Source organism: Piliocolobus tephrosceles, chromosome 7, assembly GCF_002776525.5.
Source record: "Piliocolobus tephrosceles isolate RC106 chromosome 7, ASM277652v3, whole genome shotgun sequence".
NCBI classification, from domain to species: domain Eukaryota; kingdom Metazoa; phylum Chordata; class Mammalia; order Primates; family Cercopithecidae; genus Piliocolobus; species Piliocolobus tephrosceles.
The window spans coordinates 129526909-129542362 of NC_045440.1; the positions used below are offsets into that span (position 1 = coordinate 129526909).

Consider the following 15454-nt stretch of genomic DNA (forward strand, 5'->3'; position numbering starts at 1 on the left):
AAATGGTATCGTTTTGCACTGTCAAGGAAAAAAAAATATACAAATCTGAAGATAAGTGAGGAAAACATTACTAAGGGAGAATCTTACAATAGAATGATGCTCAAGCTCTAAGCCAGGAAAGTCTCAGGCATGGGGTGAGCAAACATAGCTATTATATGCAGAGAGACCTTGGGAGAGATGCTTATGGAAAGTGGAAGGGGGTTTGATACTAAGAGCTGGTATATGTGTGTGGGGGTTGGGGCGGTGAGTGGGTGGGGGACTGTGGGGAGGTGAGGGATGATGCTGAAACTTACTGGGCTACATCAAATATTGGTAGCAGAGAAGTGAAGGCACGAAGATTGGTTTATGGTTAGGCACATGGAGTGGGATTTTGGGTCTAAGACAGAGAAAACAAATTAGAATACTGGAGGAGGTTCATATAGATTTGACCACCTAGTAGTTTAGGCAAACCAACCTAAAGTTGTGTCAAGGACAGAGTTTAATTGCCCTATCAGTCCTCCACTCTTGTTCAAGAAAGGCTCAGTAAAAGTATCCTTGAACAGAGAGACAAGGAGAATCTCAAGTAGGAGATGGCGGAGTTAAATAGTCCCAGGTCAGGATTGCTCAGTGTTGTTCCTGGAGGACTGGTTAAACCATCTGTTTGGCATGCTGGCAAAGGTCAGTTGTTTTAGTGTCCTTCAGATCAGGCATCTTAAAAGTCAGATGCTTAAAAGGAAAAAAGAGAAATGTTAATATAAAAGGAGATATTAATGTGAGAAAGACAGAAGTTGAACCCAAGGGTATCCATTCCAGGAGGTTTCAAGAGGTTAGTGGATGAGCCCTTTTGATCATGTAGCATTGATCTTTGAATGTTTTGATGCTCTTGGTAATGCTGTCCAGAGTCTGAGTTACCTCTTCTATCAGAACATGTTGTGACCTGAGCATTTTCCTGTCCTTTTTTGTGGTCAAGTCAGGGCTTATCCAGAGAAAAAGAGAACCATGCATAGTCTGCTAGCAGTGATGGATCTTCATAAGTTTATAACAAGTCATCAGACTTGAGCTTGCAGTAATTCTTCAGAGCGTGGGGGCCAGCCACAAGGCAACCTAAGGTCTCAATTGGGATCTGGATAGTAAGGTTTTCTCAGTGACTATAAGTAACAAAAAAGGAGAAACATTGGAAGGTTAGTTTAGGAGTTTATGGCTAGATATTGAGAAAAATTGGAAGAGTTGAAAATTTAGTAAAAGTGCACAATTTGTGCAAGATAACAGATTCAACAGTTTATTAGTAGTTACAAAAACTGGTTTTCCCATAGTGTGAGAGTCACTTAAATCTCTACCAGAGAAGAGAGCGTCTGCATAACTATCAGTTACCTGCAGTTTACAAAGTGGCACTAAATAGCTCAAACACAAATTAACAGGATCAGAATCTGATAATCCAGAAAGATGTGCTGTGATTTCCTATGGAAACACAAATTTTCTTTCTACAGTTACTCCTCCTGTTTTGATCAAAGACAATCTCAAAGAAAGATTATTCTTGATCACAAATTAAAGTTGGTCTCATGAGATTCGGCCTGGTTATTTGCATAGGTGCAGCAAGAGTGCAATTTACATATAGATCATATTATAGTTGCTTTGCTGGAAGTTTTCATAAAGAATGTCAAATTGGACTTTTGAAAGCCTCTTGAGGATAAGAAGCCAAGCCAACAACTCACATCAGATTACACATGCAGTACCTATCGATTTGGCAGGCATTCCTTTCTTCATGAGATCCCACAAATATCCTAAGATTCCAGAGCCTGCTGGGAAGTGACATTCCTTGCTCACCTACAAAGCTGCGAAACCCACAAAACCAGGTTTCAAGCCAGTTTTCACAAGAGGAGCTTTGTAAGCATCGGCCCCATAAGGTCAACCTTAGTTCCTAAAAGTGTCTGGTCATATCTTATCAAATAAACGTCATTATCAAATATGACATCCAGGCAAAGCCTTGGTTGTATTACCGATGTTTTTGTGCCCTGTTAAAAAGAGGACAGACTCTTATGGAATCTATGCAAATAACTATATTGCCATGAAAATAAGAAGACTCAATGAGAATTTCCAGATTTTGAAAGGGTGAGTCAGGGAAGAAAACAAAGAAGTTTCATTTATGTTTACTAGAAATTAGCATAGTCTATGAAATTGTTACGAGTGATGAATAGCTTTAAAAAAAAGAGGAGGGGTTTTCTTATGTCGAGAAAATAGAATATTAGGCTGGTGTGGTGGCTCACGTCTGTTATCCCAGCACTTCAGAAGGCCAAGGCGGGTGGATCATGAGGTCGAGAGATTGAGACCACCCTGGTCAACATGGTGAAACCCTGCCTCTACTAAAAATACAAAAACAGCCGGGTGTAGTGGCACTCCCCTGTAATCCCAGCTACTCGGGAGGCTGAGACAGGAGAATTGCTTGAACTTGGGAGGCAGAGGTTTCAGTGAGCCGAGACCATGCCATTGTACTCCAGCCTGGGCAACAGGAGCAAAACTCTGTCTCAAAAAAACAAAAACAAAAAAAAAGAAAAAAAAAAAAAAGAGAAAATAGGAAAATAGTACATTAAAGGAATAGCCCTATTCCAAAAAAATCCCATAATTATCCATCATCAGTTAATTCACTCCTAAGTAATTAGTTCTTGTCCCACTTGATCACGGATTAGTAGTCTTATGAATCCATCTCTTTTTCAGCTAGAGTTCTGGAATTCCTGACTCAGTTCATTGTTTTGGTCCCAAAGTTATTTAAGCAATGTAATTAGAAACTTTTACACAAGAGTACCTAGCATAATCCTTTTCCATGTATCTCTGAGTCAGTCCTTTTTTGTTGAAACAAAGTCTTCCATAGGTGACAAAAGACTTAAAATTGCCATGGTTAACATGTTTTTGATAATTTTTGAAAGTAAAAGATTTGATGAAAGTTTGCTATAGAAATAATACCATTGACAGAAAAATTTAGTTGTCATTATGGCACTTAAAGTTGCCGCAGAAAGTTTCAGAGAAAATATGTGTAAACATAATAATTAATTTTATTTTCAAAAAAGGGTGGATATTACATCAAATTTATGAAAGTGGATGGGCATAATTTTTATAGAGAAAACATTTTCAGATATAACATGATCAGCTGGGCGCAGTGGCTCATGCGTGTAATCCCAGCACTTTGGGAGGTGGAGGCAGGCGGATCTCAAGCACAAGTTCAGGAATTGGAGATTAGCCTGGACAACATGGTAAAACCTAGTCTCTACTAAAAATACAAAACTTAGCTGGGTGTGATGGCAGTTGCCTGTAGTCCCAGCGACTTGGGAGGCTGAGGCAGGAGAACCACTTGAGCCTGGCAGGTGGAGGTTGCAGTGAGCTGAGATCGTGCCACTGCACTCCAGCCTGGGCGACAGAGTGAGACTCCATCTCAAAAAATAAAATAAAATAAAAATAAAAGAAATACATGATAATCATGAGACATAATATGTCATGAATATATCAAACATATAGTTAGAATATACCAAGAATACATTTAGATTATCAAGCACAGAGATTCAATATATTTGTATAAGTTTAGGAAAAAAATACTCAAGTAGAACAAAAATGTATTTTTACAATGTGGACAACTCAGAAGACATAGCTATCTTTATTTATTAAATCAATTATATCAAACTACTCTCAATGGCCAAAGGTTTATCTAAATTTGGTGAACTTGTATTTTTTTAACATTTTGTTAAGCTTTTATAAAAATACTTTTTTCACACTGATGATATTAGAAATTTGATTATCCTAATTTCAATGAAGTTCAAGAATACTTATGTAGGTTGTCATTCATCTCTAAGCCAACCCAAAATGAGCTTATTTAAGGTATATTATAATTTAATGTGGTAATACCATCTGGAGGTAGGAAAATATTACACAAACAAAATGTATGTGCACATGCACAAACACACATATATAAACATATAGGCAGACATAGCCAACTTACAGCTTTAATTTTTAAATTTTAGCCAAGACTTAGGCATCATCACAGAAATGCAAAACTCACTGATTCATATAAAAAACCAGAGTATTGGCTGGGCACAGTGGCTCATGCCTGTAACCTCAGCACTTTGGGAGGCCAAGGCGGTCAGATCATGAAGTCAGAAGATCGAGACCATCCTGGCCAACATGGTGAAAGACACTGTCTACTAAAAATACAAAAATTAGCTGGGTATGGTGGCATGCACTTGTAATCCCAGCTACTTTGGAGGCTGTGGCAGGAGGATCACTTGAACCTGGGAGGTGGAGATTGCAGTGAGCCGAGATCGTGCCACTGTACACCAGCCTGGTGACACAGCGAGATTCCATCTCAAAAAGCAAACAAACAAAGAAACAAAGTATCATCATTGCCTCGCCTTTATATTTTTATAAGGGTAATATTTTTGGTAGATGGGCAAGTTGAAGTAACATGTTCAATATGAGAACTGAAGCATCTTCACCAATACTTGTTTAGGAGACCCATAAGCTACCCTTGGCTCTGGTGTATAATTCTAGGGAAGTTGTGGACTCAATTTCAAGGGAGCCATGGAGGAGAGACCAAGCGGTCATCTGGTGTCTCCAGAGTCCTCCTGAGTGGATAAAACATTCAGCCTGTTTCCAGTGAGCTTTTTTAGCCTCAGGCTGTTGCTCTCAGTGCCCCTGGGCTCCTCTGGAGCCTCCTATGAAGGGACAGGACTTAAAGGGATTATAAGGAATTGAGGGGCCAGAGTGGGAGAGGAAAGGTCTGGCAGGAGTGGACAGAAAGGTGGAGGAGATAGAGGGTTGAAAGAGGAAGACCCAAGAATTAAAGGGAGCTGAAGGGAACATGGAAGATGGTAGAAAAGAGAGAGTGGGGGGTAGGTGATGGGAAGACACAGGTCACAGGAGGTGTTGGGGAAGGAAGACTGTCTTTGAAAGAAGCAATGGTCACTGAAAAGTTTTTGAGAGAGAGCATTTTTTTTTTCTGCCTCTTTGTACCAAATGCCCACCACCACCAACAAAGCATCTATTGCTTCGATGAGATCTTGGTGGTGCAGGATTCAATAACCCTTTGCAGAATGAGACAATTTAGAAAAATTCTACATTCTCCAAAGAGGCCATTGAAATTTAAGTTGTAAAATATTACCATTTTTTTCTGAAGAAAGTGGGTGGAATTATTACCATAGTAACACAGAGCATACCCCACAGTTGAGGGGTCTGGAGAACAACAGCCAAATAGCCAAATTGATGGTTTCTCATGATAATGGAAGTGCTAGAGGCCTTTGGATTTCAACTCAGGTGTGATTCTCAGGAGAGAATGAGGGGCTTTCACCACACTCAAAAAAGGCAGAAGGGAAAGATAGAAAAACAGAAGAAAATGACAAAAATGAGAGAAATATAAGTCAACTTCTCATTGTGCTACAACAGACAGATGTCTGGAACACTGGATTAGAAATCATGACTTACCACTGTGGATCCTGATTTCCCCAGTCATGGAGAGGCACAAGGAGTCCAATAAGGCAGCACTGGGTGAAGAAAGCAGGAGCCAGGGGCAATGGGCATTTTGTCCAAGTCGTGGCATCATTATTGTCAAAGAAAAGAAGTTTAATCTGGACATTAGTCTAGAAAAACTTTCTGAAGAAGGGGAGTATTGCAATAGAAGCGGGGCAACAGCATAACAGAAAGATGCTCAAATCCTAATTCAGAGAAGGGATGAGTGACCAAAGATTTTAAGATACATGTGAGAAGTTGAGGGGAAATCAACAAAACCCTGTGAAAATCTGGGGGTGGGAGGGAATTCTTAAAACTTAACAAACATCCTCAAACATTATATGACTAGGAGAATTGAGACAGGAAATGTTGGTTTGTGGTCAGGCACATGGGGCTGGGTCTGCACCCAAAATGGAGCAAACAAGTTAAAGTGAGAAATTCACATAAAGCAGAGGGCCTGTTAGTCCTGTGCAAAACAGCCAAAAGTTGTTTCGGTTAACAGTCAAGCACAGTCTTCTTAGCCTCCTCAGTGCCCAAAAGTGCCTTTGAGATTTCCCAGAGGACCTCTGAAAGTTGCAAAGATGTGTTCTTTTACTGTGGGAAAAGACGAGAGTTGGAAATAGTTAGGATTATTTGATATGTTATCATTGACAAGATGTCTAGGATGTATTGTCCAATCAGAAGAGATGTTTAGATTTGCACAGGTTAAATTTGTATGGGTAAAATGTTATTACCATGAACATGTTTAAAACTGTATTCTACGTAAGAAGTTTCTGGAGAATTGTGAATGTGTTTTTTTTTTTTTTCTTTACAGTTTTAAGATTACAGTGTTAAATGTTTATCAAGTTACATTTCTATAGCTAGCAGGATAACAAATGTGTTACTGGCACTCAGACCTCATCCAAGGGAATGTTTACTGGGAATTCCCAAGTACACCACAAGCCAAATAACTTCCAGCATTTCCCATCTTTGTACTTTCTTCATTCCCATCTTTGCCCAAGTCATCTGGTTTTTCACGGACCACCATTGTGTGGCCAGTAATGGAGTGGCCTCCTGACAGTGAGATCGCAGAATCTTCAATAGACACATTGTTGCACCATCTTTTCCAGCAGTCATATTGCCCAGGTGTTCAACATGCCTCTCTTGATCCTTTGGTCCACCATGTTTTGGAGATAGAGGATAAAGTGAGGACCGGCACTGGTACAGCCTTGTATATTATTTACAAACTGATGAACATGGAATCTGCTGTCCTTCAGGCAATCCTGTAATGTGTCCCAACAGCACAACTGGTCCATTTTCCTTCTGCTTGAAATGGATAATTCTCGGTATCAGGCCTTCGCCCTTCAACATGCACTGATGGGGCCACACTCCTGTCTGAGTTCTGAGGATTGCCAGGGAAACAGGAGATGCTATAAGAGATGATAACACAAACCCCAGAATTGTTAATGTTTTCACTGTCCATGATATATTTCTATTTGTCGGACTTCTGGTGTTGTTTTGCTTGATGTTAGATAAAAGCAGTACAGTGTTATCAGTCATTCATTTTATTTTCAAAATTTAACTTGGTTAAAACTTTACTTCTTTTATTTGGAACCAATATATGCTAGGCTGGTAGTTTTACATTGGGGATTCACTTCACTTATCTTTGCATTTTTATTAATACTCTAATGTTCAGAATCTACTTCAGATTTACTGACTCTACTTGATAACTGATATATTTTTAGTAAATTCTAATGAAGTGCTAGGTATTTGTGGCATCTAATGTTTCAGGATTTTTATGTTATATATGAAAATGTTTTCTTTGTAAGGTTATATATAAGCATTTTTATAAATTAGATATAGCCTCTTTGAAAATATTGCTAATACATTGTGTTTATAGATATTTTGTCTAAAATGTTTTTTGGATTGAATTTGTTTTATTTTGTACAACAGAAACAACCAGATGTGTTTGTCAATTGTGTTATTCTTATAATGAACTCTATTTAGATTATTCACTTTTGAAAATTATCAATAATATGTACATGATAGCCATTTTTAGACTTTTGTCATCTACTGATAGTTTTGTTTGTTCTGTTTTACACTGATGTTTCCATAAAATCCTTGCAATCAATTATAGGCTAAGGTTTTCTATCTTCAGCAAAAAAGAACAATCTTAGAGTCTGGTGGAAAAGGATCATGCCGTACACTCCGGGGAACAGATTTCTGATGGCGTTGTTCAAATGACTATGAAACCATACCATTGGACTGAGTCAGGAGTTGCAGACTTCTAATTGAGAAGCGGATGCATTCATGGAACAAGTAACAGAAGATCAGGTGGAAGAAAAGTTAATTTTATAGAACTGAATGAGCAGATGGCTATGATTTTTATTTGAAATATTGTTGATGCTTTATTGTTCTATTTTCTGGAAATAAGAATTTCTTTTATTTTTCTCTTAAGCTATCACTCAATTTTATAAACTATACTAAGTTTTTGTAAACAGAAATGAAACTTCTTTCTTTTCTTCCCTGACTCATCCATTCAAAATTTGGAAACTCTCATTGAATCTTCATGGCAATAGGGTTATTTGCATAGATTCAGTAAGAGTCTGTCCTCTTTGTTAACAGGGCACAAAAACATCGGTAATACAACCAAGGCTTTGCCTGGATGTCATATTTGATAATGACGTTTATTTGATCAGATATGACCAGACACTTTTAGGAACTAAGGTTGACCTTATGGGGCCGATGCTTACAAAGCTCCTCTTGTGAAAACTGGCTTGAAACCTGGTTTTGTGGGTTTCGCAGCTTTGTAGGTGAGCAAGGAATGTCACTTCCCAGCAGGCTCTGGAATCTTAGGATATTTGTGGGATCTCATGAAGAAAGGAATGCCTGCCACATCGATAGGTACTGCATGTGTAATCTGATGTGAGTTGTTGGCTTGGCTTCTTATCCTCAAGAGGCTTTCAAAAGTCCAATTTGACATTCTTTATGAAAACTTCCAGCAAAGCAAATATAGTAAGATCTATATGTAAATTGCACTCTTGCTGCACCTATGCAAATAACCAGGCCAAATCTCATGAGACCAACTTTAATTTGTGATCAAGAATAATCTTTCTTTGAGATTGTCCTTGATCAAAAGGGGAGGAGTAACTGTGGAAAGAAAACTTGTGTTTCCATGGGAAATCATAGCACATCTTTCTGGATTATCAGATTCTGATTCTGTTTATTTGTGTTTGAGCTATTTAGTGATATAGTGCGTCTTTGTAAACTGCTAGTAACTGATCAATATGCAAACTTTGTAGCCAAACTTTCTCTGTCACTGTGGAAACTTCAGTTTGGTATTTACCTTGCACAGATTTTTAACCTGGCACAGATTGTCAACCTTTACCAGATTTTCAATTATCCCAGTTTCCTTCAGCATCTGGCTACAAACTAACAGCCTTAAAAACGATTCTATTTTTATTTCTTCGTCTAGACTTGTAGTCACTGAGGACTAAAATCTGACTGCCTATATACTTATTGGGACTCTAGGTTGCCCTGTTGCTGGTCTTTATCCCCTAGGATTTGAAGAATCACTGCAAGTTCAAGTCTGAGGATTTGTTATAAGCCTAGAAGAACTTGTTATCATTCCAGCTAAACATTTATGGTCCAACTATCTCTTTGGATAAGCCACTGTTTGGACTGCTCAGAAAGTTTGGCAAAATGCTCAGGTCATGCACGCCCTTATTGGAGAAGTAACCAACACTGTGGACATCATTACCAATATGATCAACATCTTATCTTCAAAGACTCAGCGAGTGGTGGGAGAGTGAATATGCAATTGCCAAGCCATACATAAAAATACAACTTTGACTACAACTTCTGTAACGACCAGTCTATGAAGCCCAATCACAACCTCTTCAACATCAGTAAGGACCTGGTCAATAATTGCCAGATTCCCTTTTGCTTGTATTTCTAACTTAGAACCAATCATAGGAAGCCAAATATGCACTCCTAACAAATCACATAGGATGATCCACTTCGAGTTAGCCTGCTTCTAATTTCCCCATGCCAACAGCCTCCAATTAGGCATATCTAGTTCCTTCCCTTTTTCCACTGTACAGCTTTCCCATCACTTTACCTGCATTTTAGTCTCTGCCAAACATAAATGATTGGTGACTCTTTTGTTTAGCAAACTCTGAATAAATAACATTTGTTCTCATTTGAGTGATTTTTATTTATTTCATAGTTTTCTTGGAAATTCCATCAAGATATGATCTGCTCTGCCTATCACCACAGACCCTAGTCTTCAACTGGGGCAGAACCCCTTGTGCCTTATTGTTTGCCACTTATCAAATCCATAGTGATGTTGCTGAGTCAGCACCAGGTTTGAACTTCACTCTCTTTGTGGTGAGTTCTTTGACTATTTATTCTGTGTTAGATACCCTGGTTTTGTTATTCCTTACCATTTGTTTGGCATTTTTGGCAAAACCAAGCCCTTCTTTTCATCCCTTTTTTGCCCTCATTTGTGTTACTCTTTTGTGTTATGCTCTCTAAAAGTGTAGTTTGTCATAAGGAGAATCACAGGGTAGAACACTGGCATGGGTCTTTTAAGACTATTGTTAGTGCCAGTTTCAGAGACCAGTGAGTTTTAGTTCCTAACTCAACTACCATCTTGTCATCCATTCTGACTAACAACATTTGCTTCACTGTTGTGGATCTTTGTTTGGCCTTTCTTGAGTGTGCCTGTAGACTGTAGATCAGGATATATCATTTTGCCTTCCTGTGGGTAGAACAACAATATACCTAGACATTCATACCTCAGAGGTTCACTGAAGGCCCCTCCTATTTTCCCCAGGTCCTCAATCCAAATTTACATGATTCATAAATTTCTTTTGTGATTCTCTTCTGATACAATATGTAGATGATCTCTTACTTTGTTCACTAAACAAGGAGACCTATATAAAGGATTCTACTTAATTGCTCTCAGCCCTAGCAGAAAAAGAACATAATATTTCAAAAATATATTATAAATTTTCCAGAATACAGCCCATTATTTGTGGCATGACCCATTTAAGGAGGAAAAAGCATTATCTCCTTTTAGACTATCAAAACTGTTTCTAGACCCTTTTCAAGGTGGCAACAGAGAGCTCCTCTAGACATGACTAGATATTGCAGACACAGGGGACCAAATTTTTTCTGTGATTGCAATATCTCTTTACAAATTGGCTAAATCCCAGTCTCTGATGTGGGAGCTCAAACATGAGTGGGTCTTCTGTAATCTGAAGACAGCCCTTCAACAGCCTCCTTCCTTAGTCGTCCCTAACTATTATATAAAAAGTCATTCCATTAATTTGTGCATGAGTGTTATGGACATGCCCTTAGGGTTTTAGCTTAGTTTCATGGGATTCATGAAAATCCTATTTATCACCATAGCCTCAATTTTGACGCAGCTGTGGTGGCTTATCCTTCTTGACTAAGACAACAGGTAACAGCTACAAAACTTTTCAATGCTTGTGCTCAACTAGTTCTAGGCTCTCTGCTTGACGTCAGGGTTCCTCATGCAGCACAGACATTACTATTGACTGAGTATATGTAACACTTTTTAGCCAGCTTACTAGCATCTAATACTCTATCTTCCTCTCACATGACTATCACTGCAACACACTGAGTCCTACCGCTCTCCTGCCCCACCTGAAATAAGTGCAGCATCATGATTGTCTAATTTCGGTTAGGGAACTTTATTTGCCTCACTCCGATACATTAAAGATCCTCTGGGAAACCTGATCTAATTGGTGAATCATATCTCAAAACTGAAACTAGAAGTTAGTAAACAGGATGTGCCATCAATAATTTAAGAAGATAGGTTTTAGAACATAGTCCTCTACTAGAATTAAAATCATCCCATATTGCAGAACTTCTTACACTTACTAGTGTTTGTCAACTAGCTAAATTCCAGAGAGAAAATAAATAGATGATGGATAAGTGGACAGATAGCAGATAATGCTTTTGGAGTAGTACATGACTTTGGTATGCTTTCATGACAAGGGTTTTTTTTTTTTTTTATTATATTTTAAGTTCTAGGGTACATGTGCCTAACGTGCAGGTTTGTTACATATGTATACTTGCCATGTCGGTGTGCTGCACCCATCAACTCATCAGCACCCGTCAATTCGTCATTTATATCAGGTATAACTCCCAATGCAATCCCTCCTCCCTCCCCCCTCCCCATGATAGGCCCCGGTGTGTGATGTTCCCCTTCCCCAGTCCAAGTGATCTCATTATTCAGTTCCCACCTATGAGTGAGAACATGTGGTGTTTGGTTTTCTATTCTTGTGATAGTTTGCTAAGAATGATGGTTTCCAGCTACATCCATGTCCCTACAAAGGATGTAAACTCATCCTTTTTTATGGCTGCATAGTATCTGTGACAGACTGGATTAAGAAAATATGACAAGGGGGTTTCTTATCTCTGCTTGGACCCTTCTAAAAATGGACAATAAGTGAAGTAACTTTTACATGCACTCCTACTACCTACAGAGATGACTATAAATGTTGGAACTTATGGAAAGAGAGACCACTTAAAGGAAATACTCAAGCAGATCATTATGCTCAACAAGATTTATCCTCAAAGGATAAATCTCTGGTGAAACTGTGAAAAGGAAGAGTGGAAAAATTCTGGTTGTACTCTTCATTGATATAATCTCTGAAACGCTCAAGGTGGTTGCTTATGGCACCAGATCATTTCAAGTGGATATTAACTAAATTTCTTTGTGAAACTACTCATCATGGAATATAAAAATCGGTTAGTATTTTTAATCACCATTAGTGAGAAAACTTTAAAAAGAGGCTGAGGCTATTTTCAGGTTATGTGTCACCTGTCAGCAACACAATCCTGGAAAAAATTATAAAGATTAAACACGGCCAGGACCCAATGTCTCACTTTGAATATCTTCAAACGAATTTTATCCAGCTTACAACCTCTGTGAGATTTAAATTGTTTTAGTTTTTGTATATCTGTTTTCAGGAGAGGCTATAGCATATCCTTGCTAAAAAGCTATAATCCTTATAGACACCAAAAAAGCTGCTTGATTTTGTGTTTTCAAACTGGGACAGCCCAAATTTTGTATCAAGTGATTGAGCACTCCCTTAACAAAAACCATTATAAAAGAACTCTGTAAAACAGTATTTCTTACTCAAAAAACAATACTGTCTTTACCATGCACAATCTTCTAGAAAGGTTGAATAGACCAACTACATTTTAAAATTAAAATTAGCAAAACTTTTTAAAATCTTTAAGCTCCTTAGGCCAAAGATACTCCCCCTAGCTCTCACGGCCATACAGACCACTCACTCAGGAGCACATTGGTTATCTCCCTATGAATTGGTAACCCGAAGGCCTATGCATTTAGGGATTTTATGTCTGTTGCTAGACTTCCTACTGCATGGTGGCATGGCAAAATATTGTAAGTGGCTCATGTACTATATTCTGTCCTATCTAAAGGATTAAGGATACCTTTGCAGAACGTTTTCCTGAAGTACCTTTTTTTCTGACCTTCAAACAGGATACTTCATCTATTGGAAGAGGCATCAGAGGAAAACTTCTCTTGTCCTCATTGGAATAGACCTTGTCAGGTATTGTCAACAACAAAAACAGCAGTGAGTCAATGTTTGGTGATTCAGATTTTTATACAATTGGAAGACTACTCTAACAGGGACTTCAATATGAGGATGCTTGGTGATCCTGTAGATACAGCTGATCTTTGAAAGCGATAACTGACCCAAGACCTTTGGAACAAGCAGATGACTTCAGATAGTGGACAGATTCTGCTCAAGATGCTGGAACCAAGACCTCTTTCTAATTTCTGTTTTGTTTATCCACTTGCTTATAATCATTTTTGTTCTTATTTTCTATAGACCATTGCTTGTCATCTACTCATAATAGATCTTTCCTCTTTAATTGTTAGGTTACAACATACTGATCCTAATGTTGTTCTTAGTTTATCCCAAACAGTAGTCACTGCTGTTAGTCATACTGATGGCTAGATATTTTATTCATCACCTGATCCTATTATAAAAGCCTCTGGGAAATTCCTGCCTTATCAAATAAGACCATAAGAAATTTATAGTTGACAGTTTTTCTACTTGCACCTTCATGGAAAAATGATCTTAAACAAATCAGTCTGTGACTTTACTAATATCTACCTTTCCTAGAAAAAAAACTCAATTGTTATAATCTATTGATCAGATACTATGTAATTCTAATTTTAAATTCAACAACTTTCTGAGGGCAATGGGCTAAATACTTGCCATCTGAAAGAGACAAATAGAAATCCAAATATGTAACCTCTCTGGTTAGCTGGTAATTTCACACCAGTGCTGCTTGTATCAAAAGATTTTTTTTTCACCAACCTCTTGCAACCCACTCAATCCACTTGACTTGTTGCCCTCGGGGTATGACTCTTGGCTATTTGCTTTAATTCAATCTTTTACATTAACATTTCTCTTTTTCATTTCAGGAATGCTTATTTAAGACACCTGCACTTCAGGATTCTAAAACAATTGACCTTTTCTAACACTTCTCATCAGATGGTTCAATTTATTTTGCAGGAGGAACACCAACAAAAGCCCTGGAGAGACTGTTTATTAGATCCTGCTTCATCCCACTCAGGAGGTTTATATTTGTCTTTTACTTACTCAGCAATCTATTATATTTGTTCATCTTGGACAAAAGAAGAGCCTGACACTGTGGAACTTTACCTGAGCTCTGTGTTCCTGGAAAACAGTGACACTGATGATTAAGAAATCCCTCCATCGTTTGTGTTCCTGAGAAAGACTTACTTCAGTGAAAACATCCTGCTTCATACGACTTAGATAAGTCTTCCTGTCTACTTTTTCTCATGACTCCAGTAAGATTCATGTGTACAGGTGTCTGTGGACAACTGATTTTTGATGAAGGTGCCAAGATCATTCATGGGGGAAAGTAGACTTTTAAACAAATGGTTCTGGGGAAACTGAATAGCCAAAAAGCAAAATAATTAAGTTGAATTCTTATTTAACAATATCTTTTTGGAAAATTCAAAATGGACTGAAGATCTAAATATAAGAACTCAAACTACAAAAACTTAGAAGAAAATATAGGAGTAAATTTTCATGACCTTAGATGCGATAATAGATTTTTAGATATGACACCTAAAGCACCAGCAGCAAAATAAAAATCTAGCAATCGAGCTTTATCAAAATTAAAAACTTTTGTGCTTCAAAAAATATTATCAAGAAAGTCAAAAGACAACCAGCAGACTATAGAGATACTTGCAAGACATATATCTGATAAGGAATTTGTATGTAGAATACATAAGGAACTCCTCAAATCAATAATAAAAAAAAGACAAATAACCTAATTTTATCAGTAATACATAATTTAAAGACACATTCTTTCAAGAGAGATAAATAAATGGCCAATACATATATAAAAAGATGCATGTCATCACTAGTCATCAAGTAAATACAAATCCAAACCACAATGAGATAAAGTAGTATACACACAAGGACAGTTAGAATCAAAACATCAGATAATAATATGAGTTGAAGGTGGAGAAATTTGAATCCTCATCGACTGTTGCTGGAAATGTAAAATAGTGCAAGAACTTTGGAAAACAATCTGACAGTTTCCTCAAATGATAAGACTCAGAAATTTCCCACCTATGTATACAGTCAAGAGAAGTAAAAACACAAAATGTAAACAAATGTTTACAGCTCCAATATTCAATACTCATAAAAGCTAAAAGTTGAAATCAACCCACATGCATATCAACTGATGAGTCAATAAACAAAATGTGATATATTTATACAGTAGAATATTATTTGCCCATAAAAGAAATCAAGTAGTTATACATGCTATAACATAAATGAATCTTGATTACATTATGTTAAGTGAAGATGCCAATCACAAAAGGCCATGTATTTTATGACCTATTTATATAAAATGTCCAGAATAAGCAACCTATAGATTTCATCATCTATAGGTATAG

The 15454-nt window shown here is 37.6% G+C and overlaps 1 protein-coding gene and 1 pseudogene across 27 annotated transcripts in view; both read right to left on the reverse strand.

Annotated features, from left to right (window-relative positions):
- LOC111550582 (40S ribosomal protein S24-like) overlaps window positions 1-5760 on the reverse strand; it is a 54940-nt gene extending 49180 nt beyond the window's left edge. For 8 of the 27 annotated variants that reach the window (XR_004229061.1, XR_004229053.1, XR_004229059.1 and 5 more), the window contains exon 1: window positions 5443-5746. The gene's annotated coding sequence lies outside the window, so the exon portion shown is untranslated. Of the gene's footprint in view, window positions 1-5442 lie in introns of all 27 variants that reach the window. The other 19 variants (XR_004229047.1, XR_004229048.1, XR_004229049.1 and 16 more) reach the window with 7 other exon arrangements.
- A 619-nt stretch (window positions 5761-6379) lies between these two features.
- LOC116418867 lies at window positions 6380-7108 on the reverse strand (annotated as a pseudogene).
- Between the last annotated feature and the right edge of the window lie 8346 nt (window positions 7109-15454).